This window comes from Parambassis ranga, chromosome 5 (assembly GCF_900634625.1).
Source record: "Parambassis ranga chromosome 5, fParRan2.1, whole genome shotgun sequence".
NCBI lineage: Eukaryota > Metazoa > Chordata > Actinopteri > Ambassidae > Parambassis > Parambassis ranga.
Genome location: NC_041026.1, coordinates 10,934,814 through 10,961,453, shown reverse-complemented (window position 1 = coordinate 10,961,453; position 26,640 = coordinate 10,934,814). Strand labels below are relative to the sequence as shown.

General features: G+C 38.3%; 1 protein-coding gene across 1 annotated transcript in view; it reads left to right on the top strand.

Annotated features, from left to right (window-relative positions):
• igsf21a (immunoglobin superfamily, member 21a) overlaps positions 1 to 26,640 on the top strand; it is a 172,958-nt gene that overhangs the window by 104,597 nt on the left and 41,721 nt on the right. The gene's annotated exons all lie outside the window — the stretch shown is intronic.

The following is a 26,640-nucleotide window of genomic DNA, read 5'->3' as shown; positions in this document are numbered from 1 at the left end:
AGAGAAACCTCTTGTTCACTCAAAAAAGTGTAAGGTTTCAAGTTTTTATGTGAAGTGCCGGAGGGTGGATGTTTGACACCTGACACTGATACTTGCTGTTTTCCTCTAAAAGTGCATTTTAATAAAAAAAATGTAACAAGTGTGGAAAAATAATGCAACTGTTAACCACATGTATGTAGCTGCAGGTGTAGTGTTCCTTGCTTAGGCGATATGAATAGGTCAGATCTTCACTCTTGTATTACTTCTGTAGTTGTACACCTCTTGAGGCTGCGTTGGTATAATATGATTGTTATAATAAGCGTGATCAGCTCTCTCACAGCAGCCTGGTGTATTTCTGAGAGCGCCTGTCAGCTCTGTCTGCTGCGGTTGAAGGTCTTTGTGTGGAAACGTGTGAAAAATGATGCACCAGTCGGATGGATGTTGGCTCAGAGAGGAAAACAATGGCACTACAGACACTGATTTAATCACCCTCTACCAATGAATACCAACGATATTTTACACAGAGGCGATCTTTCAGGATGATGCAGTATTTATTTATTCATCTACATTGTGATGGCCACTTTTTTTTTCTTCTGCTGTCGTGACATTGAGAACTGATGAACACATTTCCTTGATATTTCATAGACAGATAGGTCCTTGGGCTAGGGAACAATTGATTATATTTCAGTGCCGATCCTGATCTGGAATGTCTGCCATTAGGAGGTTATTTCTTCCTTTAACTACGAACCTAACAGAAATAGACTGGAGTTCTGATCCTGAGGGTGTGTCAGCAGGGGTCAAGAAATCGATCAGAATAAACATCTAAGTTGATGAAATGATGCATGACACAGAGTGTCAAAAAGTGCTCGGCGTTGGTGAAGATATGCATCATCTGTTTGCTCTTTGCTTCTCCACCATTTACAGATTTTAAGCGAAACACTTTGTGTGTAGTTATCCATATATTTGCATTCTGTTCTGTGGTTTCTCCTGGGAAACTCTTAACTATTGGCATGACCTTCAAAGTTTTATACATTCGTCTCCCATGAAGTCTATGAAACACAACCCACACAATACACTGCAACTTAAGAGAACACATGCAAAAAAACAAAACAAACTAAGTAAACATTGCCATTAGGTCGACAACACATGCACTGCAAATGCTCACATACAAGATCAGAAAAACTCTCCTAAAACACACACCAGAAATAAGAAAAACAACAATTAGCAACAATGGAAATGTTTCTAGGGGGACCCAAAAGAGTGACGGAACTGGCTTTGTGAATTTTTTTTTTTACACTTTGTAATCGCAGGTGTTGACAACAAAGTCTTTCTTGTTATTTTAATACTTGTGTGACCCTTTTTATATAATTATTAACCAAGCCTGGTCCTTCACTTTTTGGGTTTATTTTATTTTGTGCTGTATTCAGCAGAGAGCTGCGTGTTGCGGTTCAGTTATTATAAAATTGAAAATGTCTAGGAAGAGGAAAGAGTTCTGGCTGAAAAAACACAAACACACAGTAAACTGGAAACCTTTGTCAGCATGTGACCAGACAATGTTATTTATCCCCTGACAGATACCTAAATGTTGACAGGCGTGCCTTATTTTGTTGAATAATTTCTACTTTACACCGTATTGTCTCTATATTACAGTCACTACTGGCATTATTTAGTTACCATGACTTTTCAGTCACAGAAGAGGTTCTGTGCCTGTAGCCTATTGCTCATTTTGTGCAGTAATTATTGTATTTAAGTCCCCCTAACGACAGCTGCTTCGCCTTCTTTTGATGTATCAAATCCTGCAGCGTGCAAGACATGCTGTTCTCCATGTGGTCCTCTGGCTAATTAGCAATGGTGAAATATTTCATTGAAACACTAGAGAGAAAAAGACACCATGTGACAATAGTACATTATCACATTTTGTGCCCCTGAGAGGTGGCCATGCTTTTCATTTTCTTTTCTTTCCCTTCTTTTCACTCTGACGTACACGTCTTACTTCAATAGCTCTTGACCATTTTGCCAAGATTTGTTCTTTCAATGACTGACACGTTTGAGCACTCCCCCACACTGACGTCAGCAAGAGTCTTTATCAATGAGAGGTGTTTCGCTCAGTTAACCGTTTCCTGTTTCAGTGAGAAGCCGTGAATGATGTGGTTGTGGGATAGCTGGAACACCCTACCTCAGCTGGGGTCTTAAATCACCACTTCACCAGAGAGGAAGAAGAATGGCCTCTGGCATTGTGGCTAATTGCCGTCTAAACTGAAACAGAATTATTCATAACCTCTTAGTGTGTCAAGTTCAGTGGGAAGTAAAGAAAAAAAGTGGAGAAGAGAAAGAAAGAAAATGAGAGGAAAAAAAAAAGTTAATTAATAGGAAGCGCTACATGGAGAGTATTTTAATTTTTTAAAGGGCTTCATAAATAAGAATTATCATTTTAATGAATCCCCTGCCAAGAAATTCAATCATCTAGTTTTAAAAGGCTAAACCCTGAACTGCTGGTATCTCAGCTACTGTCCTTCACTGTCTGGAAAGTTTAAAATTTTTAAAGAGTTTAAAATTCGACACTTTTTCCCTGTACTACAAGAACACATGTTGACTTTATTAGGCCTGAAGCTATGAAGAATCTCTCAACAAAAATTACTAGTCATGCTGTGATGGCTAATTAATCATTATTAATTTCTAAAGTTGGAGGAAAATTGTTATGTAACATCTTTTCAACATTCACAAGCAAGGATGGTTTAATAGGTTTGCTTATTTTTTGTCATTTTTAATATGCACAATATTTCCTGAAAGAAAAAAAAAACTTTTATCCGATGTAGCACCGAGATATACCCAAAACTAGGGCATTTTATTACGTACTGTCTTAGCTCAGTTTTACCCCTTAACCTGATTGTTGCTCTGTGCCTGCAAATGTAATTACTGATGCGATTTCTTATGATAATTTATGTCAACGCATGCTGTTGTGTTTTCTTTTTGTTTTTTTTTTCAAAATCAAGGTTTGAGCTAAAAATGTTAGAGATGAGAAACTGCTCAAACAAACTTGATGGACAGAATCTTTATTGGTCTATTGAATATGCTGTCAGATTCCTCCCCTCTCCAGTCTGCTGAGGATACATCCAGCTAGATGTTAAGACAGTGGATAAAGAAATTACAGCGTGAGGCAGTTTGGCCTTTTGACCTCCTCTTGCTCAGCTGTTGTTCGTTGTGGAGGGCTCAGCTTGAAGGACATCTGAAGGCACAGAAGTCTAGAATTAAAACTCAAGAGCAGAACCTTTATTGTGATTATCATATTCACAGACAATGCAGAGAAATACTTGGGTTAGGACTTTGTTTTGAATGTTTTATCATAGCAATCTTCACACACTGCTGTTGGCCATTGTTCTTTAAGCAAAAGCGATCACTAGACCAGAACTTTGACTGTACTTTAAAGCAACTTTCAGTGTTTTTCCACTGCAGGAACTCCACTCAGATGTGAAGTTGTTTCTTTTTATTTACAGGAACAGGCCCAGATTGCCTTTTTTAAGGCTTATTTCAGGTTTTGTGCTTCTACTGCATGGGGCGACTTAATGAATAAATAAATAAATATCTCTCTCAGGAGTTAACAAGCCCCCCCCCCAAAAAATCCACATCCCTTCTTTCTTTGGTCTTTGTTTTTTTGTTGGATTGTTTTGGAAATGCTGTGTGGGCTTTCTTTGTTCCTGAAGTGGAAAAACACATATTGATATATAATAGCCCTACCTAATTCCTTAGTGACGACAGAAATGTCAACATTTTTTTTTTTTTTTTTACATTTAGAAGCATCCGATTTGTTTTCCCTTACCCCTAGAAAAGCAACAGATGCTGTGAAATTATGCATCCACCTCTATATTTTTGGATGGCCTCAAAGTAGCCCTAAAAATAGTCTAAGCTGGGTGCGATTTAATCAAACTATGATATTTTTTACTCATTTTTTTGGTGCCTTCAACGTTAACCAAACCTTGACCAAAAGCTCAAACAGTATGTTGATAAACTGTCTTTTGCACATTTTTTTTTAATACAACCTTGTCCAAACACAAATATATAGTCATCCAGGGAATCATTGACACTTGACCTGTTCTGTTGTTTATGTATGAGGATGTGTTGATATTCCTACCAGCAGCAGAGGTTTCGTTTAATTGCGAGCAGCTTTAACCCCATGGTAATCCTTCAAATGTAGGTAAGGTTTTAATTAAATCAAGGCAATCCTGATGTCAGTGCAGGTCATTGTGGAAAAACAAGGCATCTGTTCGCTTCAGATAATTAATAAACCAATTTTCACAGTTTGAGAAGGCAGTCAAATTTATGTCACATTTTCACTTTAGTTGTTTTGCACTTGTTTTTTTGTGCACTTGTGTGGTGAAGGACACAATTATGTGACGTGATTGCTGTGTAATTGATATGATATATTGTGATTTTTAACACTTAAAGGAAAAAAGACTTTTCACCTATCACAAAAATAGATATTTCATTCTGCAGTGACATATCCATCCTATAAAGCTAAGGTCATAATTTCAGCCTTTGGTGGGTGAAAAAAAATCAATACCTCTTTCCCAATGGTAAAGATACGGTCATTATTTGTTATTACCCAAAGTGATTCCGATGCGACATTCCAAAGATTACGAGGAAAGGTTATTTGTCTCCTCTGAACAGACCCTGACCTTGGAAAGCCAGGTTTGATCTGCAAATGCTGTCGTGAGCTTGTTGTTGTGGTTGTTTGTTTGTATCAGATGACCGTCGGGTTGCGACTCCTCCGCTGGATGAAGAACATCTTAATAGCACCGCGTTTAAACATCACGTCACGTAATTTCAGAAATCCTTTCTTCTAACCTTTTGTAAAGCGCACGGATGTAATTTAAAGGATACCTTTCATGAGACAGCAGGGCCGGTATTTATAACCCCAAGAAACAGAGACGAGCATAAAGGTGTAGAGGGACTAATTACCTTCTCATCCCATATAACTGGGATTCGCTTCAATAATGGATGCCCAACTTTAATTAAGGACTGTGTATATTTAGGTGCTCGTTTATATATGGGTGGGCATAATGGCACACGAGCCAAGACTTTAGACAGCGATGCCTGCAGACACAGCAGTTCAGTGTATTAGTAGCAAGTTTAGGGACTGTGTGTGACTGTATGCATGCCAGTTCGTGTGCTTGTGTTTTTTCTGCTGGCGAGGTTTGATGGATTGTTAGTGTGTGATTGTTTCCTCTGTGTCCAGGACTTGTTGGGAGAAGTGAAGAAAACATCTTGGCTAGAATCAACACACAAGAGTGACTCAAACACAGTGGCCTAATTCTCAGCTCTCACACAGGATGCCAATTTTGTCAGATTCATCACTTGTTCCATGAAGTGTTTGCGAAGTGTTTTAGTCGTCCTTTAGCACACCTCGGGTCACCATAGGGGATTGGTGGAGAGTCCTTGATATGATTCGTCATTACTCTCTCATTTATCCACCGTGTCACCTACCTGCTCATCACACCTAATGTCCTACTGTGCGCTATCAGCATCAGAACATGGTGAACTGATTTCCAACACAATGTTACATGCAGAAGACAATAACGTTATCTGTTTTGTTTTTGACAAGATAATTCATCAACTGCTGTCCACACTTACTGAGCTGTAATCATTGTATTTGTATCTTGTTCATTATCAACAGCAGACTCTCCTCTGGGAAATTGCTCTGTCTCCTTAAAGAAAATGTTAGACATCAAAATGTATAACATTTGCTGCTTCAGGCGAAGGTGGATAATATCATTTTAAATATACAATTTAAGACTTCCTAAACTTTTTAGACAATTCAGACAAAATGCATGTAACAGACTTGTATTTAAAATACAAAACAGCTACAATTTGAAATGTGTTTAATAATTGAAATAATATTTCTTCCTAACTTTGTACAGCATTGCAGTTTTACACTGAATTGGATTGTTATTTAAGGTCACATTTTAAGTTCTGTTTTTTTCATTTACCTTTCACTTTATTTTTGAGTCTTTGTTTTATTATTTTTCAGCTTTTTGCAGCTACCAGGGTCACGAGTCACATCCCAACATTTGGCACTCTTAAAAATGTAGGCATCTCAAATCTGCAGCCTCACGTGGTGTTTTTGGGTTTCTGTGGGGCTGGGGTGCCTACTCGTTGCTTCTCACTACCGCCTTTTGGTGTTTTTGACTGGAAGCAGTTTACAGCGCCAATAAAATATGTTAGCTTGGAGCCCATCGAAAGAAAAATAATGAAATGAATTCAGAAAAGAGATGAATTATTAAATGTCTGTCTTTAAGCTAAACCCAGGGGTAATAATTGAAGTAAAAATAAACAACCCATGGGCTTCCTCAAGGATGCTTTAACCCAACATTGAACCAGTGCATCGTTTAGTTTATGATAAATCACTCTCCCTGATTTTTTGTTCTTTTCTTCCACATTGTTACAGTTTTGTCCGAAAAATGGTCAGTTTCCTCTTTACTTCATGTTACCCCCCTGAGGCATAAGAGCCTTCATTAATACAGCACTAGAATTCAAAACTGTCATTGGTCAAACAGTGCTACCACATTGCTGCTAATTAGCTTCAACTGGGCTGTGGCATAAACTTAAAATCATATTTGGTGCCAAACTGTATCTCATTTGAGGCCGCATTAATGACAGACCATTTATACCCTCTAGCTCATTCAGTGCCTCATTCAGTTGACATTCACCAGGCACTCATCAGCAGGACGGCCAATGCATGCCAAGGCCGTAGCCTCATGAGCAAGCCTGTTTTCATACCCGCAGACACACACACGGCAAATAAAAAACAACCATCTGACAGTTGCATCATATCGTCTGTTCATATTCCGTCCACCAAAAGACCCAAGGAGGCAGTATTTTTTGGCCTGAGATATTGTTTATCAGCTAAGACCTGGATTCCACTCCATGCAGGCTATTTCTGTACACTGATTATTTTGCATTTGTATGCATGGCACCATAAAGCAGTAAAGATTAGCAGAGTGGAAGTAGCCATCAAGAATCCCTGGGATTTGCTTCCAAATCCTCAGTCGAGGTCCAAGAAGGAGCCAAACTCTCCCAATTGGCAGTGACACAGTATCACGTACAGTAAGCTCTGCTGAAGAGGTGGGTGTGTATGATGAGGAAGGACAATATGCACACCATTGACTCTATAAGTATATAAATGGAAAACCCTGTTACATCATTCACAGGTTTACTAAGGAGTGGTTTTGAAGCTCAGTGTGGTGGCTGATGCAATCCCGTGATAGATGGTGGAAGGGTGGTGTTGATTGTAAAGTCTGTCATTTCATCATGGAGGTCTGTGGGGGTTGACTTGCTTTTAGTGGTCATTTGAAGTCCTTAAGTCAATGCTTAATACAAAATCTTTAGAGACCCATTGCAAGTGAACGTGACTGCTACATTTCATTTCTTCTCCATTCTTTGGAATCACTTTTGTCGATTGTCATTCCAATACCACAATTTTTCCACAATGCAATGGCCTTCAACACATCATTTAAGCCTAAGCAATATATTGCCATGTTTATGTAACACACTGGCTTGGCTTTGTGTGCCTCCCAGTGGGTATTACGCACCTCCTTTCAACACATGATGTGCATTGAGGCAGAAGGCAGGAGGAGAGAAACGGGAAAATTTAGTCACATTAATTTATAATCCAACCTGAGCCCGAACCTGGCTCCAAAATGTGATGAACGAAAGGTGCTTTGATAAAGCAGCATTTTTCGAGGTTGTGCATGAAGCTAGTAGTGCAAGCTTGTGTCACATGTGTTTAGAGAATTCAGACCGGTTTGTAGCTTCCATGTTAAAATGTCCTTTTAAATTTTCATCATTTCCATTTCGGCTGGAAGGTTTGGTCAATAGATTTGTATTAGCAACAGCCTTATACAGCTAAGTATAGTATCCATTTTTTCTCTCTTTTGCACTCAAACTCAATGGCACAAGAGCCTGCAGGCACATTAAAAGTTTGGCTTCTCATTTTGAATGTAGGCATGTCCTGAGTAGACCCTGCTGTTCCCACCAGCATATGGCAGTATTGTTAAATAGCACAATTAGCACTGTGTAGGAGGCAATGAACAAATACCATTTTGCTCTATGTGACATTGTGGATGTTTATTAAACCCCACAAGGCACGGCATATGTTTTCTGTCATGCATTAATCATTTCCGAATGGCCCTCCCCCCCAGTACATAATTCCAGCCTTCTCAGAGCGGCGGTGGAGGGCATCATGCAAAGATCATTGTGTGTGCTGCAGTTTTTCCTGTATGCTATATATACTGCTGCTGAGATGGAGAATGAAACATTACTTGAAGTCAATAAGTTGCATCAGATAATGGTCAAGTCAAGGTTATTATGTGCATAAGCATAAAGTTGTCAGTTCACGTGGAGACAATGTTTTTGACAAGAAGAAACTTTCAGCATATCAGCATTTTTTTTTCAAAGCAGCACAGTAAAACACAGAAGTATACATCTTCAAATGCTTTCAAGAGTCTTTAAACCATCACTTTAGAATAACCTTGTGATGTCTTTCATGATGCATCGCTTCATTGTTTGGGTCCTGCCTTCATCCTGAGACGTGCATGTCTGATAGTGAACACAGCGCCTCCCCGATGTCTCCTTGCAGTTCGCTGTATGCTGTGAAGTGTAAACTTCATTCCTTGTGGTGCAGTCTCCCTCATTCCCCTCACTCCTCCCCCCGCCCCTCACTAAAGATGTCTTCATCACTTGCTGCGCTCTGCTCCCCACCAAGGTCCCTCCTTTTGAGCATGGATGACAGAGGAGGCGACAGAGGAGAAACAGCTTCGCTTCCCTAGAGACAAGCTGCTGATTATACCAAAGGATGAGAAAACCTCTTTGTTTCTCTACCTTTTTACCTCAATATCACCTTGCTTGATAACTCTCCTTTCCTACAAAGTGATCCGCCTAAAAATAGTTTCTAGCTTCTTGTTTTTGTTTTTTTGTTGTTGTTTTTTTGCCAACAAGTTGAACTAAACCTATCAGTATTATCTTTTTCCTCAAGAAAAGACTCAGCTTTAAATGTAATTAATATTTCAAGAGATTAACCCAAGGACATCTGTACATTGGGGAGGGGGAAAAAGGTCAAACAAAAGAAGCCAGACAGGATGAAAAGAGGCAGAATGGCTCCCTGGCCTGTAATATCTTCCTGTGGAATAAATGCATGATTTATTTTCAGCTTAGCACAGTGTGATGCTAAGGGTGTTTTGTAACAACAGGGAAACAGATGTGAGCTCACCCCTCTGTCATTATATTTGCTTTCCTCTCATAACATTTACTTTGTCATGAATTTTCTTTAAGTATTCACACCCACAGTGTCTCACGCAGCGATCAAAATATTTCATTATGTTGGCTTCCTTAAAACTGTTTTGATACATCACCCCCCCCCTCACTAAAAACACAAGAAGACTAGTTTTCATTTCTTGGATTTCACAACAACATATTGACAATGAGAGATCATGTTGACACTTTTTTTTCCAGATGCTGCATTTGAGCTGTTTGAAGGATGAATTCAATAGACTGTGTGACTGGGAAAAGCCTTTAAAGACAGTATCTGTTTGATAAGCATGGTGAGAAGGCTGTTTTTTTACTGTATGCTCTTTTAAGTCAGAATATGTCCTTGTTTTTTTTAAGAATCACAATAATTTGGCCTCTCATTTTTTTGTCAACGTATAAGCTAGTCTCCTAGATGGGAATGCCATTAAGTTGATCTTTCCAGTTTCACACTTGAAGGTTGAAAAGTGACATTTCCAAAAATGGCACTGAGCACCTTTCACTGTGGTCTTAGCTTTTTGAGATTTGACACTCATCTTTGCTGCTGCACAAAGGACTGTGAGACAGGCGATAAATTTATTGGGAGAGAAGAAATACAGGTTTAGGAGGCCCTGAAAGCAGCCTCAGGGCACAGATCGAATGGATTTCCACTCGGTGTACCCATTTTTCTAAACTTGAATAGGAATCAGCTCAGCGGTTCTGAAGGGAAAATTGAAATGGGAAACTCATATTATATTGGGAACCTTAATATGCATGTCAAAAACCATCAAATTAGGGTTGGGAAGAGTAGCCTGCTTTAATTGTGTGTCTGATCTTAAATAGCTCTAGTGGGATTGATGATTTGTGGGGAAACAAAAGACTGGGCACTGTTAAATAATGAGTTGCATGATACCTTACAAAAATCACAAAACATTAGAAGCAAAATTCACAATATAAGCAATGCCATATAGCTCTGAGCACGTAGAATGTTTGTCACAAAAACACCTGAATGCTGGCTATATGCTTGTAGCTATTATAACTGTTCCTTCACAGAACATGAGGAAATATTTTGTGTCTCATTTAAAAGGCCACATTTGAAAACCAAATGTGTCACAGCGGGATGCAAGGCCATTGTGTTTTAAAGTCTCTTTCAGATTGTACCTGGGAATGTTAATTGATTTTGTCCAACAGGTTACAACAGACTGGAAACTGAACTACAGAAGAGTACACAAATTGGAAGTATCAAATGTAGCTGTCAGGGTTGCTAGGCGACAGGGCCGGCTGGTGACGCATATAGTAAATCCTAAATAGGCAACACCACCGCGTTTAATAATACTCGTTGTAGGGCTGGGGGATACATTAATTAACCGATTAATTTGAATTTGCTCTTTAGGACTTGTTTTTCATGCACCTTGCTGTGCTCCCATAGTTTAAAGTAGGCTCAGCCCTTCCCCCACCTGTATCACCTGTCCTCATGGTGCTCCAAAGATGTCTCAGATAGCCCGCATTAATGCATGTTTATGTATGTATGTAGTACTATTAATGATCAAAGGAGAGAGAATTCTTACCGGCAATACAAGATCTTCGTGTTTTTGCGCCGTGACAACAAACTGGACAGACAGCTGAATGCTGTGGGCCGACAGACAGAGGACTGCAGCCTAATGCTGGACTGAGAGACTGGATGTGGATGAAGAGTGAACGTGTCTCGCTGTGTGCTGTGTTTTTATAATGTCCCTCATTCATGATGCGGTGCACTGGCTCTTAGTTAGCTAACTTGTTAGCTACTGTCTGCTAACATAAGTCCACCTATCAATGACAGACTGATTAACATTAAACTGAAGTAATGTTAATCAGCCCTTAACTTGATGCCCACAGCCTGCCCCATGACACACAGACTTGACTAGTTGATTATAACTGGTTGTGGGTATGCTGAAAATTTAATTTAACTGCACATTCTCAATTTTAACTTCAAGATGTTTCCTTTGATTATTTCATTATCATGCCGAGTGGGAGACACTTGCTAAAAACAGCCTACATTCGGAGAATCATTTTTGAAATATGTTGTTTTTAGGAAAGCAGGGAAAAAAAATCATAAATCGTGTTTCATGTGGGGAAAAAAATCTGATTTTATTTTTAAGCCATGTCGCCCAGCCCTCCATTCTTAAAGTTCCTGCTTGTGAACTCTACCTCAACAATGGAGGCATAAAATAAAATGTATCAATGCAGCTGTTAAATTCTTATAATATATGATTTACATTTCAAATCAAAAGACGTTTTAAATGTGAAAAAACATACTTTCAATAAAGTAATCAAAATGGCCCTTATATGTTTGATATACAGCATATTCCCTGCAGAATTCATAAATGAAGTTACATATGATTTTTTTTTTTTCCTCATGAGAGGAAGTTTGTTTTAAACAGATGTTGTTTTATTTTTGAGGTACTGTTGTCTTAATTGCTAATTTACAAAAGGCTTCTAAAAATATTTTAATTATGAAACCTGCATATTCAGGTATTTCAAATTGCAGTAAACAGGATCCAGGTTGATAAATATAGAAATGAAAGTCAAATCCTGTGAAACACGACAGCTTTAAAAGAACCCAATGCCTGCTTGATGATTCTGTTTTATTTTAGGAATTAACCACTAATTGGCACACTCTAGTTAACTCCACTTTCATTTTCTCAGTCTTCTTCTACTTTCGATTATTTTAGCAGCAGTAATTGTACCACTGGGAGCCATTTAACAAACATTTGGCTTCTTGAGGTGAGAACTATTCACTGGAGGGAAGATATAGATAACATATTCTCACGTGGGACATATTTGTAAGTCTATTGATTGAAATTCTAGCACTGAATCCCAGGATAGAATGAATAAAACATGTTCATACTATACTGTTTTAAATGCTACTTTCACCTTGAAAGCACATGTAACACAGACTGTATGGAAGTGTAGAACTACTGTGCAAAGGCTGCAACAATCATTGTATTTCTTTCTTTTATTTTATATATATATATATATATCTATCAATCACTGGGAGCACCGGGGACAGGATAACCCCAAATTAAACCAATCTCAAACGTTGCCTTTCTCTTAACACTAGCCCATATACTATAAGTACTATACTAGCACCCTTTTTCAAGGTACTGTTCTCCTGTGAATTCTGGTGTCGTTCAGGAGCCTCACAATCCTTTGCACGCTCCACATCTTGTCCTCTTGTCAAGCTGCAGTATGATTAACCTTTCAGACGAGCAAGTCTCTAAGTGTGCATTTCATGTATTTACTATGAAGAAGGATTGACTGCCAATCCTGTCCTTAGCATGTCGTTTCAGTTCTGTAAAATGACACAAAAACGGTTAAAATATGTGTACGTTTATGTAGTTATAACCTATAACATATGGCAGAAATTGTGTACTGTTTACACCTAATTCCACAAAACTGGTTCAAACAACTATATCCGCAGATGGGGGAATTGAATGTCTCAGATCACAGGAGCTGCTACCCATAGCAGCTTTGCTAGAAAGTAGATAGAGTATTTATAGAAAAGTATTCATGCATTGCATCATCATTTTTTTTCTAATATTTATTATGCTGCTGCTGTCTGAGCTGCTATGAGAAAGCCGTCACCCATACGATAGGAAAAATGTAACTTAATTGACTGTCATCTGAACCTCACAAGACCCCATTGTCACTGTCACAACACACCAGGGTGGGATAAATGGAGGGAAATCAGAAGAATTTAACATAAAATATGTATTTGTATACTTGTACGCACACTCTTTAACACAAGGAAGACACTTTTAAACACAAGCACCCCAAACCTGGATAATCTTCGAATATTCAGTCCATTATTTTGCAGGTTGGAAAATGTTGATTTGGCACCGCCATAGGCTACAGTGGGGGCAGGTGTTGCCTGTGTAGTAAAAAAACACAATCTGAACCCTTCTTCTAAAATTAGATATCCGACCACTACAAAGAGGGAGAACAGAAGCGTTAAGATGACTGACTGCACAAAAGAAAGTAATTACTGCACTTAAGAGAAAGGGAATTGGAAGCAGGGACCTTATGACACAGTGCTAATTTGTTATGTAGGTTCTTGAAAGCATTAGTATTCTTCTGTGTTATTAATAAAACAAACTTCATGCTCTGTTGACAGCAATAAAAAAAAAGGAAGGAAAAATACACAGTGGAGACTAAAGTGTGCAACTTTAAAGACCTTTTTGGGGATGTTTGACGACATCAGACCAGTGTACAATGTCACTCTTCTGCTATCACATCAGTGATGTAATCATACTGTGATGAGTGAACAATAATTTTCACATGCGTTTCAGGCTTAAAGCATTTATCATATTTTTCGGACAATAGGTCGCACCGCAGTATAAGTCGCACCAGCGGGCCAGTGTACATCACTACGTTTTTAGCGTAACGTTGCCTAAGATCGGAATGCAAAGTGTGAACAAGCTGGAGGTGGAAGAGAACCGTCAGCAGAGGGACAGAACAGCTACCATTATATTTATAATGGGACATCAGGACACAAGGCTAACTAATTGTATATTTTTTCATATATAAGTTGCACCTGAGTATAAGTCGCATACCCAGCCAAAGGATGAAAAAAAGTGTGACTTATAGTCTGGAAAATACAGTATTAAACATTAGTGTGATGAGTCAAACTAATGAGGCAAACTGCTATTGCAGGCATGCAATCATTCCAATCATTCTAACCTGATATAAGTGAATGTGCATTTCAATACATGCTTTTGTCTGCAAATCTGATCTCAGGTCAATACCTTGAACTCATTATACATAATGGCTGTTTCATGAGTTCAGCTGCTACTTCCGCTATAGGTGTAAGAAATGTAAGGGTGAAGGCAACTAGTGTAGAGGTCAACATACACGGAATGCTAACATTGAATGTTTAGAGTCAATTAATGTCACCTACTTATGTGAAATTGCACTTCATGTTTCAAATATAAAGGGTAGGACTGTGGGTCTTTTCATGCAGAAGTTGCAGAGGTGCTGTGTAAGCCACTTGCAGTGTTTCTGTTGGCCCCACATGCCACTATGAAGGAGATTTTTTCTTTCTTTTTTTTTGTTATTATACAGAACGTTTGGAGTCATTAAGTTTTGTGGTATTTCTGTTTCAGTCAGCACTGTCCACATTAGTGATGGCTGCCATCCAGGAATGTGGATGTGAATTTGTCCAACATCCATTAGCTGTATTTTTCCTCAAGAGGAAGGAGGAGCGCAGCAGTTGCCAGTTTGACCAGTTTTTTTCCTGCTACTTGTTACAATGCCGGGGAACCTCACTCAACGTGAACTTAACACAAAGCTGTTGTCTGAAGTCACATAGCAAAGGTGGTGCTCACTGACACATACATTTGTTGATGCTACCCCGTCAACTTAAAGGAAATGTAAATGTGTTGTATGGTTGAAGTTGTTTACTCATGATGGTCAGAACAGCACATCATCTCATCACAGGACAGATTTTAGCCTTGAAAATCCACCTTAGGAGGTCTGAGGGGTGGTTGCTGCAACTAAGTCTGTTGTTCATGTGTCTCCTGCCACCTTTCCCTTCTTGTTAAATTATTACTAGTGGATGACATCATGCATTTGAGTTTAGGTATTAAACAAGGATTAGGTTCAGGTACAGCCTTTTGTTTAGACTAAAACAGCCTTTTAGAGAATTAAACACATTTTACAAGGCAAAGCGTTCCCATCTATCATCGCTATTTTCCCTGTTTTTGGCATATCTGGAACACCTTGAGGCCTGAAGTACAACAAGAGATGATGTTCAATCATAACTGTGCTAGGGTTTCTAAAATTCTTTCATATATAGCATCTTAATTGTAGCACTGCTTAAAGCTTAAAACTGCTATCAGGTGCCTTGATTATAAAGGGGAGTAGTACCAAATGTGATGTATTTTATGTGCCACATATTGTTCAGTTTCTAACTGAATATTGCAGGGGGGGGGCAGTGAAAATGGAAACAGCTGCAGCAAGTTTTAAAAGGCAGGAGTCGATAGATTCTAGTTTGTCAGCAGCACACTTCTGAACACCTTTTCAAGGTAAACAAATTTACCTTGTCGTGCGATGCAGTGGGGAAAAAAGCAATGTGGTTCAACTGCTGCCAGCCTGCAAAGCCATTACACACACAAACAACACAACAGTAGACAGACAGTGAGACTCCTCTCGATAAAATTGGTGCTAAAGTGAACGATCGGACTCACTTTTCAATGTAATCATATGGACGGCTACTGACAGTCTATTCTGACCCTGAATAACTTCAGCACCGCACAGACTGACAGGCCTGCACTTAAGTTTCCACTGATGCTGTCAGACTCTTTCACTGAATGATACTATCTGTAAATTTGTATGGATGCTTAGAGCTATGTGTTAATAAACTGCTTCTGCATTATTTTAAGTGCTGAGGAAGATTGTTGCCATCAAGGACTTACAGATTGATGGATGTGAGCTGTTTTTGGCTAACGAATTAGTAGAGATTTAAGATCTTGTGGTAGCCTCAGTCTCTGCTCTGATCCTGAATAATTCAATCTATTACAGAGTAAATTGCTAAAGTGGCCATGGGCCAGAAGCAGATTTAAGTTGGAAACTGATATAAAATCTTGATGTGGGGTTGTGGGATGGTGGAAAAGCTGTCTTTCAAACCAAACAGACAAAGCAGGCAGCAGATTTTTTTTTACCGCAGCAGCTGACTTTCTCAAAAATCAGTGGAGGCAATTTCTTGAATAATGCATGCTCTGGAATAATGCATTCCCCTCATAATCTCATTGTGCATGAGCAGCAATGAAATACATTAAAAAAAATGTAATGCATATCACACTTTCAAAGGAGCTGTGATTCACATTGCATTGTTTTGATAATCATCTTTTTTCTTAACGTGGCAAAAAATATCCTGTTAAAAATTTTAAACATTTTATGAACTGCCTCAACAGAGCTGAGGCTACACCTAAATCAAATTATGCCATAATGAAAAGTAGGTGCAGAAGATACCAGCAACCTCATGTGTGCCAAAGTCAATATGTTTGTCAGATTGCCCCTGAACAGAGTAACAGTGCTCCATAAATGATTCCTTGTTCCACATAATGAAGACTCTTTCAGCTGGCTCTTGCTGCTGGCTGTGACTTTGCCCGAGAGCATATTCTCACTTGTTCTATCCTATTGTGGCTGAATGGCTGCGGAATAGAAGCAAGCTCACAACCTGACTTACAATTATAGCTCGCCTATTTCTGTCAGGACGCAAGAGGTTGTCTCTGCCCCTGTGTTTCTGCTCTGCTGATATGAAGACAAACACAGACAGATTTGTAACTCACTTAAAATGATGTTTTTCCCCCCATCCTAAACCGATTGTGTTCGGGTCAGTAAAGAAATGCCTCTCTCTTTTTTTTTTTTTTACTCAGCTTCACTTGTAATTTTACACTGACTCCTGCTGGACTGAGAGCTGCTTTCACACAATATATGTTTTTCAAGGCCAGTGTACTTATGTATTTGTTTAGCTTTTGCCATTCATATCTAACTTTTATTTGTAACACATGCCAAAGCAGATCGGTGCAAATATATAAACAAAAATACATATTTACTCAGTTGGAATAAACGTTTTTTTTAACTCTTCTCGGGAAATGCTTTTGACAGTCTGACCTATTCTTGAAAGATAAAGTGCTTTATTGATCAATCTCTTCCAAACATTAACAGTGAAAATTAAAACGGAGAATTTCAAGTTTATGGGCAACAATGTATATATACACTACCGTTCAAAAGTTTGGGGTCACCAGGCCAGTGCTATAGCTTTTCTGATTCTAATCATCAATTAGCCTTTTTAACACGATTAGCTAACACAATGTACCATTAGAACACAGGAGTGATAGTTGCTGGAAAAGGGCCTCTGTATACCTTTGTACATTAACAGTGTCTAGACTGTATGTCTGATTTCTTTAATTTTATCTTCATTGGAAAAAAAATTGACCCCAAACTTTTGAACGGTAGCGTATATGCAGAGAGAATATGCACTGATTCGCTCTTGACTTACAAATAAAATAATAAACAAATATTTAAGCTCACTGGCCTTGAAAGTAAAGATCTAAGGAATCTAAGCTGATACTCATGAACTTAAATTGAATTTCTATATGATGTGTATTCACCATATAGATGCCTTATTTTGCCTCTGGGGAAATACACTAAACAAAGCCTGCAGCTCAACCAGGCCCATTTTAAAGTTGGATTTGTCAGCGAAATAAAACCTGACTGCTGTCATATACTTCAGTCACACAGTTGAAAGGCAGTCATAATGGATTCTTTGAGTACTCCAGAAAACCATCAGAGATGTATTAGTCCTGCTGTATCAGAAAAAAAAGCAACCGCGTATACCACATATTCTGCTACCAGGTGTCCACCAGTCCCGTGGAAACGCACTAACCCACGTGCCTTTTCTCCTCAGCCTTCAATGGTGTGCAGAATTTCCAAAAAGTGTCTGACTCCATAATATGAGAGGAAGCTCTTTATGCATTTTCTCATCATTCACTATTACATTTATCTTTTTTTATGTTTATAATATATATATTTTTAAATGCATACAAATATTAAATTAGTTATGGAAACATTCAGACACAGGTTCAGATCTTGATATCCCAATATAGGCTGTCCTTTAGATGTATCCAAATAGAATATGTGGCAGTTCATAACATGTGTAGCACATTTGGTATAAGCATTTTTTTTATTTCTACCAAAGGGAGAAACATTTTTTAAAGACTTGGACGGACACCCACAATATTCTGAATTGGTGCACATATCACGGCACAGGGGTGAAGGAACATAACTATCTTTATTTTGATTTTTAAGGTAATCAATCACACATATCTGATAAGTGCATGTTAAATGACCCAGTCTGGGCTGGATGTGTTGCCAGTACAAACGTAGTACAAATGGCAGAAAAGCTGGTGGAAGATGGGAGAAGTTTGCCTCATAACATGTTTAGCTTCGCCTGTCCTCAAAAATGAAAAACATGACATCCTAATTTAGGTCCTTTAAAAAAAAATATGTGTGTGTTTCTCTGGCAGCATCTGTATCTGCTCATGTTACTAGTTTTTCTGCCTAAACTTAACTGCAGAAAAACCAAACGTTAACAGTTATTGTCCAGCGACATGAACCTCAGACTCCTAAGTGAAAGTTGCATCCACCCCCACCCTGCCTTCTAACACTTTTGCAGATGTGTTGGTCTCATGATTGCATGACATTGAGCAATATGAGCATATGTTTTGTTAGCATAAATTTATATCAGGGAATGCGTCCATATGTTCTATTATCATGAACGTAACCATATGTTGCATGTGGAGGATGTGTTATCGACCAAATGTGTTTTTTTCGTGCCGACATGTTGGTTTTGCTAATCCTAATCCTATTCATCATTCATTGGCAGTTGACCAATGTTCTGTTCTTTTTTGGGGCTACATATACATGTGACATAAACATACTAATATAAATCATAAAGAAATCAAGGCTTGCACAGCCTTAAATGTTTGCGTCTAAGCTCAAATGATTTACATTTTGACCTGACAGTGTGTTACCGTGGAAGTTCCTGTCAATGCCATATTAGGATCACAATGTGAAAGGCCTAATTACACAGTTGATCATGCATGTCATAGAGGAAAAGCCTCCAGCAAGAGTTTGATGGGTCAGTCTGTCATCTTTTAGCCTCCAACCATTGTAAATGAAGTCTGTGAAAAACATTTCATTTGACAGTTTCAGTCATCATAATGGTGCACCTCTCTGTCCTGTCTACCTCTTCTTCTCTTCCTTTACCTGGCTGACTATCAGCAGGACGGTTCTCTCTTGTGAGCCGGGTCCTGCTCAAGGTTTCTTCCTGTTGAAAGGGAGTTTTTCTTTGCCACTGTCTGATTGCTCGGGGGTTCAGGCTTTGGGTTTCCGTAAAGCACCTAGGGACAGTTTTGATTGTAAAAGGTGCTATATAAATAAAATTGAATTGAGATATTCAGCCAGTGGTGATGCATTAACTTTGTGGTTCCCTGACTTTTGGAAATGCTGTGCTTTCTTAGTATTGAGCTGAAATCGTCTTACCATTAATGAAACACTCACTTTTTGACTGATGCTGGCATTATAGTATTTTGACTGGTTTGGATTTACGCATTTGTCAGGAAAATGGGGGAATTCACTTCCCTCAGAGATAAGGCTGTACAGTGCCAATAGTGGTACTACTTTTCATGCATTGATTATTACATGTCACCGCTGACTCCATAAGCTTCACTTCGGTTTAAACAAAAATCCCCACAATCCCCTTGAGATGACCAAGAATCTGAGCATTTACTAAATCCAAGTATTTCTGTGGTTTTTACAAGTAAAGTGGCTCATTTAAAAATCACAGTGAGAAATGTGGATTATTTTGTCAGGAGGAAGCATGTTTCCTCATCTGCGCTTGATTTAAGAATCATAGACCATAGACCATTCATTATCCTGCCATTCTAAAAAATGCTGCGGCTTGCTGTTTTCCCACAGTTGTTTTCAAAAAAAGGGGAGACTGAATGCATCATGCATGAAATACGTCTGCCTGATTTCACCTCTTTTCATTTGTTGGAGCCTCTCGGATATTTGAGGCTGACCTCAAGTAAGGACAAATTTTAAAATAAATTCACATTTAATACAGGCTTTGTTCATTTTAAAGCCTGTATTTGTCCAAACATGTATCATTAACATCATAAAGCAAAGCAAGAATATGAGGATGTGAATTAATAATCCACTAACGATAGGATGCAGGTCATTTTTGTATAGAGGCATGACACGTCTCGTCATTTCTCCTCCAAGTGAGGTCACGGCAGCGAAGTTGGTTATTTATGTTTCACTCACGCTGATGTCAGCTGGAGAGCTGTAACACTCCTGCTCCATTAATTATTAGCGTGTACCAAAAATGATAATGAAAATTGAGTTTTTATTAGAAGGGTGTGTGTTTTTCCTCTGGTTCATTAACGTAAATTGTAGCCTAGACAACCTCTGATTACATTACTTAATGATTTACACTACTAAATTAATTTTGACAGTGCATCAGAAAATAACTTACAAAATAAGTTCATGTACAGATAGTGTGCAGCAAAACATTAATTTGTTAATTAGTTTGTTAATTTGTTGCATTTTTAATGCTACTCAAGTTACTTGCTCTATGTGCATAATAATAAGAAATCCTTCATACTGTGCCTATTTCCAGGAGTTCAGATTTTACTACACAATTATTGCCAAAAAAGAATTTGAAATAACAAAAATTGTTGCAGATTACCTACTAAAAACAGGAAAAATATGATGCTATTGGTCCTGGTGCTTTTTGACAGGTAGTAATCAGTTCTTTTTGGAGGATCAGGTAGAGCATCTCACCCTCACCTGTTATATTCTCCGACACGACTTTGTCTTGCAGCAGTGTGTGTGTGTGTGTGTGTAGGTACCTAGCCAGCAAGTTAGTGTCTAGTTTTTTACAGGAGCATGGATGGAAAGTTTGTTAGAGCGATTGTTTAAAAGGAGCTTTATACATTTTTCTTGCAATTATATTGTGACTCCTGATTCTGATCTGAAATTCTTTATGGCATCTAATTACACCATGAATGTTTGGAACAGGTCAAGAATTTGAAATTTGTGATAAAAAATTCAGTTTAGTTACTGAATAGCAGGAATGTCTTTGTAGTAATGTTCTGTTTGGCCCTGCATCCTGCTCTATGATGCTTTGGATGGCAGTTTTGTGATAGAAGAGCGACTTTCTGGCAGAAGGTTTTTCTAATGTATAAATGATAAAGTCAAGTTAATAGCTTTGTGTAGATCTGTGCACATCCTGTGCTGTATGTGTATGTATAATGTTTTAATTGGAATCTTAGAAACTATACATACAATACGTACTAACAATCAAGCATACACATGTACTGTATACATAGCAAAAGTCATGCACACACAAAAATACAAACACTCACACAGACCAAACTTCAGGATGAATCACAGCAATTTCCAGGATGAATCAGAGCAATCTGGTCATCCTAATTATTGCATGCTGTATGGAAAGCGGGTGAGGTACTTGAGGGAAACTGTAATCAAGACCTCAGGTGGCAGGGTGCCGAGATGAAGTGGCTCTCTACATGTGCAGTTAATATGGAAGCATGAAATCGCAAATTCATGACCCTTGAATAGAGGGTGCACCAGCTATGAGGTTAGCCTGTTTATGTCTTTGTACCTCGAGAGTAAGAACTCTCACCCTGCTTGGGAATATTGGGATCATTATGGAAAGAATGTGAAGCGGCAGGTGTAGTACTGCATGGTACAATTGCTTAACCTGCCTTTAACAGCGGCCATAAGGCATAAATCTAACAGCACACCATCACTTTATAGTCCATCCTATTTTTGTCCTCATTGTACTTTGGTTTTACTGCGTCATATAAGGCTGAATGGAATATTACACAGAATTGTTATTATGGGCAGGACCACGCAGGTGCAGGACAGGGCATGCACTGACTTCCTTTATTTCATCATTGTCTCTTCTCCCAGCCTAATCTTTCTGTGTGTCAGTACCACCAATTCAATAGTTGTCATCTGTCTTGGAATGTCAATTAAATTTCTAACTAGTTTAGCAATTAGAGGCATCCTTGAAACAAAATCCACCATGTCTTCAAGCAAAAGCTTCACATTTAATTAAGAATGTTTGCCAATCTGCTGAGAGTGAAATAACCCAAGTAGAAAATGGAATTTTTGGCTGCAGTTATGTGACAGAATTAGCTGCCATGGGATGTTATGACAAATTCACTGAACTGCCATGTTCAAGAGATTCAATTGTCAAAATAGAAAAAAAATGAGAGCAGGGAATTCATCAGGATAGTGAAAGATGCCAAAAAGATCAGTACTTTGGTGTAGGAATCCAGCACTGGCTATAGGAGAGGTTTTAGAAGCTTTACGGTGCATTGAATTATTGATCAAAACTTCAGAAGTAGGAAGTTGAAAAATAGGGTTTCTTTAAAGGCACAGAGGGGGGCAGGATCACCAGGATGTTGCTCATCATTTTCAGTTTGAAAAGAGTTCCATTTATTTGGAAATGAAAGCTGTTTACATAAATCTACTTTTTTCTATGGCCAAAATCTGAGCAAATGCATTCATGAATATTTAGGAATTGGAGGTACGGTATGTCACCATGAAGTAATCAAATGTCATTTCCATGCCAATGGTAGATTTACATTTGAATCACATGTAGGGGATGTTTATGTTTTATTCATTCAAGCATTTATTTTCTCTTATTTCCAGTTTAATCATGTCCTAATTATAGGCAACATTTTTAAACAAAATGAAAACATTTATTCGTCATTCATCATAAAACAGGTACACTGACTTTTTATTCATACCTTAGACTCACATCTTTAAAAACTCCTCTTCCTCACACCTTTTCAGTGTATAATACATTGTCAATACTGCATATTTATTTTGAGCTTTTGATTGGAATCGTCGAGGTGCTTCATGTAATTGCCTTTGAAGCAGACAAACAAACAAAATGGGAAGATAAACAAAACAGTTGTATGACAAGACGGAACAGAGGAAACTGATGGATCAACAGGCTTGGCTAAGTCCTTCGAGAAATTAAATCTACTTTGGTTTGTGGATTTTATCTTTTTTTTGTGAGAAGGCCTGTGAATGTCACTCATTATGTGTGTGGCGCCCAGTAAATATTGGTAGATGCAGCACAATAATGAAGCTGAGGAAGTGCAGGTGCACCAAGTTGCCTCTTTTAATGGAATTAACAGAATATTGGCAATCCAAAGAAAAGAGAGCTGTCTCCTAATTTTCTGTTTGTACTGTACTGATTTCTCATCTCGCCTGTATCTCTGCTAAACAGTTGTTCTTGAACGCACCATAACTAGCATACATTATAAAGAAAAACCTTTCCACACCAGCAGGGGGCAGTAGTCTGTATTTGTTGTTCAAAAAAGGAAAGAGGGTTATGTATGTATGAATTAATATTTAATATGTTGTCAGTGGTGAAAAGTATTTGTACTTTTAGTGTACTTAAGTTAATGTTTTGTATTTATACTTAAGTAAAAATAATAGTGTATACTTTATACTTTTACTCCATTACATTTTGCAGCTAGTATCTGTACTTTCTACTCCACTGCTTTTCTCCAATGTTTGTAGTAACTTGTTACATTTTATGAATACTTTTGTTGTTACTTAAGTGGGATTCTTAGTGTCACGGTTCCACTTTTACTAGTATTTAGAATTATATATGATACAAGTGTATATTTTACTGGGTAGTTAAAACCAAGCTTCAGGACATCTTCCACCACTGTATGTTTAATACGAGGCCTTAGAGTTGCTAAAAGCTTAGTTTGTGACTAAATTCTGCCAACTTGAGAAGAGCAAAGATTAAACTGCACAGACTTTCAAACTGTGGTAAATGTTGAGCTTTTATGTCCATCACTCAAAAGGAGTTGGATATATAAGGAAATATATCTGTGAGACTATAGGTAAAAAGCCTTTGAGATAGAAATATGGGTTTATTTTATCTTCCCCAAACTCTGCAGTTAGGAAATATTGCTATTTTGCAGATTTTAATCAAGAATAATTCTGCAAGATAGCTGCAGTCAGAGGATAAATTTTCCCTACTGGAGATGGAACCACTCTGTGTACAGAAAGTGTATATTTCAGCTTTAAACACAATAAACACACACAATAGAGTAAAGCCATGTGTTTATTATAAAAGCATACAGCAACTGCTGCAGTAGTTTACGCATAACATCCTCTATATACCGTGCTCCCACTGTAACATATCTCATCATTGTGCATGAAGTCCAGCTCTATTAAGAGCACACTTTATTGAACATTGTTCAAACATGCCAGCAGCTATATGTTCCCATTCTTTTCAGAGCGGATTACATAACCAGAAAGAACCCATCAGTCAAACACAACACAAGGGACATTATTCACAGTTGATGAACCTTTTATTCCCCCTAATGTGTGAAGTTAGACACTTCAAACATTCCCTCCTGCCAGTGTCCCTAAGGAATGAACTGACACGATAGAGAACACACTGTACTTGGTAGCTGCTTTGCATTCTTTTTTTCTTTCTTCATCAAGTTTTTTTCTGTGGTGCTGGTAATCAGTTACTGATGCAAATGTACAGCCATTTGGATGCAGATGTCTTCAATTTATTACTCACTAAAGAACTAGACATTCAGGATTTTAGATTGATGGAGCCGCAAAAGTCCGGTGTAAGAGACAGTTGTGGTGGAGTTAAATGCAGTTGGTGTTGGAGGGGGCTTAGAGTAAAAGCCCAATGAAAACGAAATAACAATGCTTTTGATTTAAGGAAAAAAAAAGGCCAAACAAATGCATAATTGATACCCTGGAGGTGAAGCCTGCCTATATTTTAGCTCTGGAATAGCTCATTAAAACCACAGATGATGTGCCAGCAGTATATAGCTGTTTTGTTAAACTGATATCGCAGAAGCTCGAGTTAACTGGAACGGATCTGTATAGGTCAGGTCTGAGTAAAGATATCCCAAATTAACTCCCACTAACGATGACCATGTCACAGGATGGGTTATCTGAGACAAACGTTCTGTTTGCAGTGTGTAGGTTGGTAGATCAGAGGTCGTTGTTTTCAGTAGATTTAAAAACAGTAACACTGGATTTTCCCTGACAGAGCCATGATGTGTTAGTTCTGTATAACTGTTGCATGTAGCAGGCTAATTTTATTTTTTCAGGCAAAAGGCTGTGTGACTGCTCGTCTTTCTCAGACACAGCTGACAAATATGTGTAATAATAATATGTTTTTAAAAATATATCACAGATAGCAGTTATACAGTTTACATTGAAATGTCAGATTATGAAGTGTCATCATGTTGGTGAAAACAATAAGGTGTGACCACCATGCTTTTAATTGTATAGCATCTGTTGTGATGGTGCCTAATTACAGCTTTGCTTTAGCATTCATTAAGGACTGACTGTCTCAATCATATGCACATATACAAAAACCTCCTACCAACTGTCAGCTGAAGGAAGAGCTCTCAAGATGACACAACAAACAGTAAATGGCTGCATTTATAAAGTGCTTTTATCTAAAGGCGCTTTACAATTTCCCTCTCATTCACCCATTCACTCACATGCTGCCCCAAGACAGCACTTAAATATGTTGTCGCTACATCTCAAATTGACCGGAACATTAGGGGATACCAAATAAACACTTTTCTTCTTTTCTCTTCTCTCAGGATGGGAGACACATAGGAAGCACTTTCAGTGTATTGAAACAAACATGAACTCCCCCATAGAGTTATGTGTACATTAAAATACTGTTTGTGAAAGTATAAGAGAGATCACGGTTTCACCTGCCATTCAAGGCTAAATGAATAATTTAAGAAGCCCAATACATTACTTTAACCCACATATTTAAGGATAATAATATTCAGTCAAATAACAGCTCAGTATCATATTTTCTTATTTATTATTACAGGCTATAAAGAATCATCATAGTGAAGAGGTTGCATTGGGCTACACTGTTTAGTTATTTTTTTAGTAGATTTATTTGTAAGGTTAATGATATAATATTTAACCTGTGCTAATCGGTTTCACTACTAGTACGTGAGGATAGCCATCATGCTATCGAACCAGTGTCCAGGAACCGTGTCAAGGTAATAAAAGTCACTGTGTTGTTTTTTTGCCCATTTTAAAAAGAGAAACTCTTGATGCATGGTCACCCATTTATCTTGGTCATAACTGCCCCATCAACAAACCTAACGTGTCAGCTTGAAATATGAATTCTCCTCCCTGTCCCTGAATGCTGTGTATGCTATATCGACATTTGCAGAGCTTGTGGCTGTCTGCCTGCAGGCATTTGATGTAGATTTTCTCAAATACCTCTTTGGGGATTGATCATGTCGTCCTGTTGTGAGGACTGAATGATGGATATTTCATGTACATTGAGCGTCATTAAGTCATGTAACATCAAATTTTGTCTCATGTTAAAAAGGCATAATGAAGAAACAATAAAACACAGTTTATATCGCCACAAGCCTTCACAGCCACACTGATGAAGAAAATGTTTCTTCCCTAATGCACTAGGGACCTTATAGGTGAATCTATGTCAGTGCCCTGTGAATTACCACACTGCTAAGAGAGGAGAGGGGAGGGGGGGGTAGGCTCGAGGTAAAGGGGCCAAATTGTAACAGATTGCCAACCTAAACCTTTGCCCTTAAGCAAAAAAAAAGACTTTAGGGATGAGGGTGCCAGTCACAGCGTAATTGATGCCGGGCTGGGTACAGGGTAAGTCCCATCTGCCACTGTCTGCTATTTGGGAGACCAAAAAAAAAAGCTTTCCCTTTTGTCCAAGCCTTCAAACTGTGCTGGCAAAAT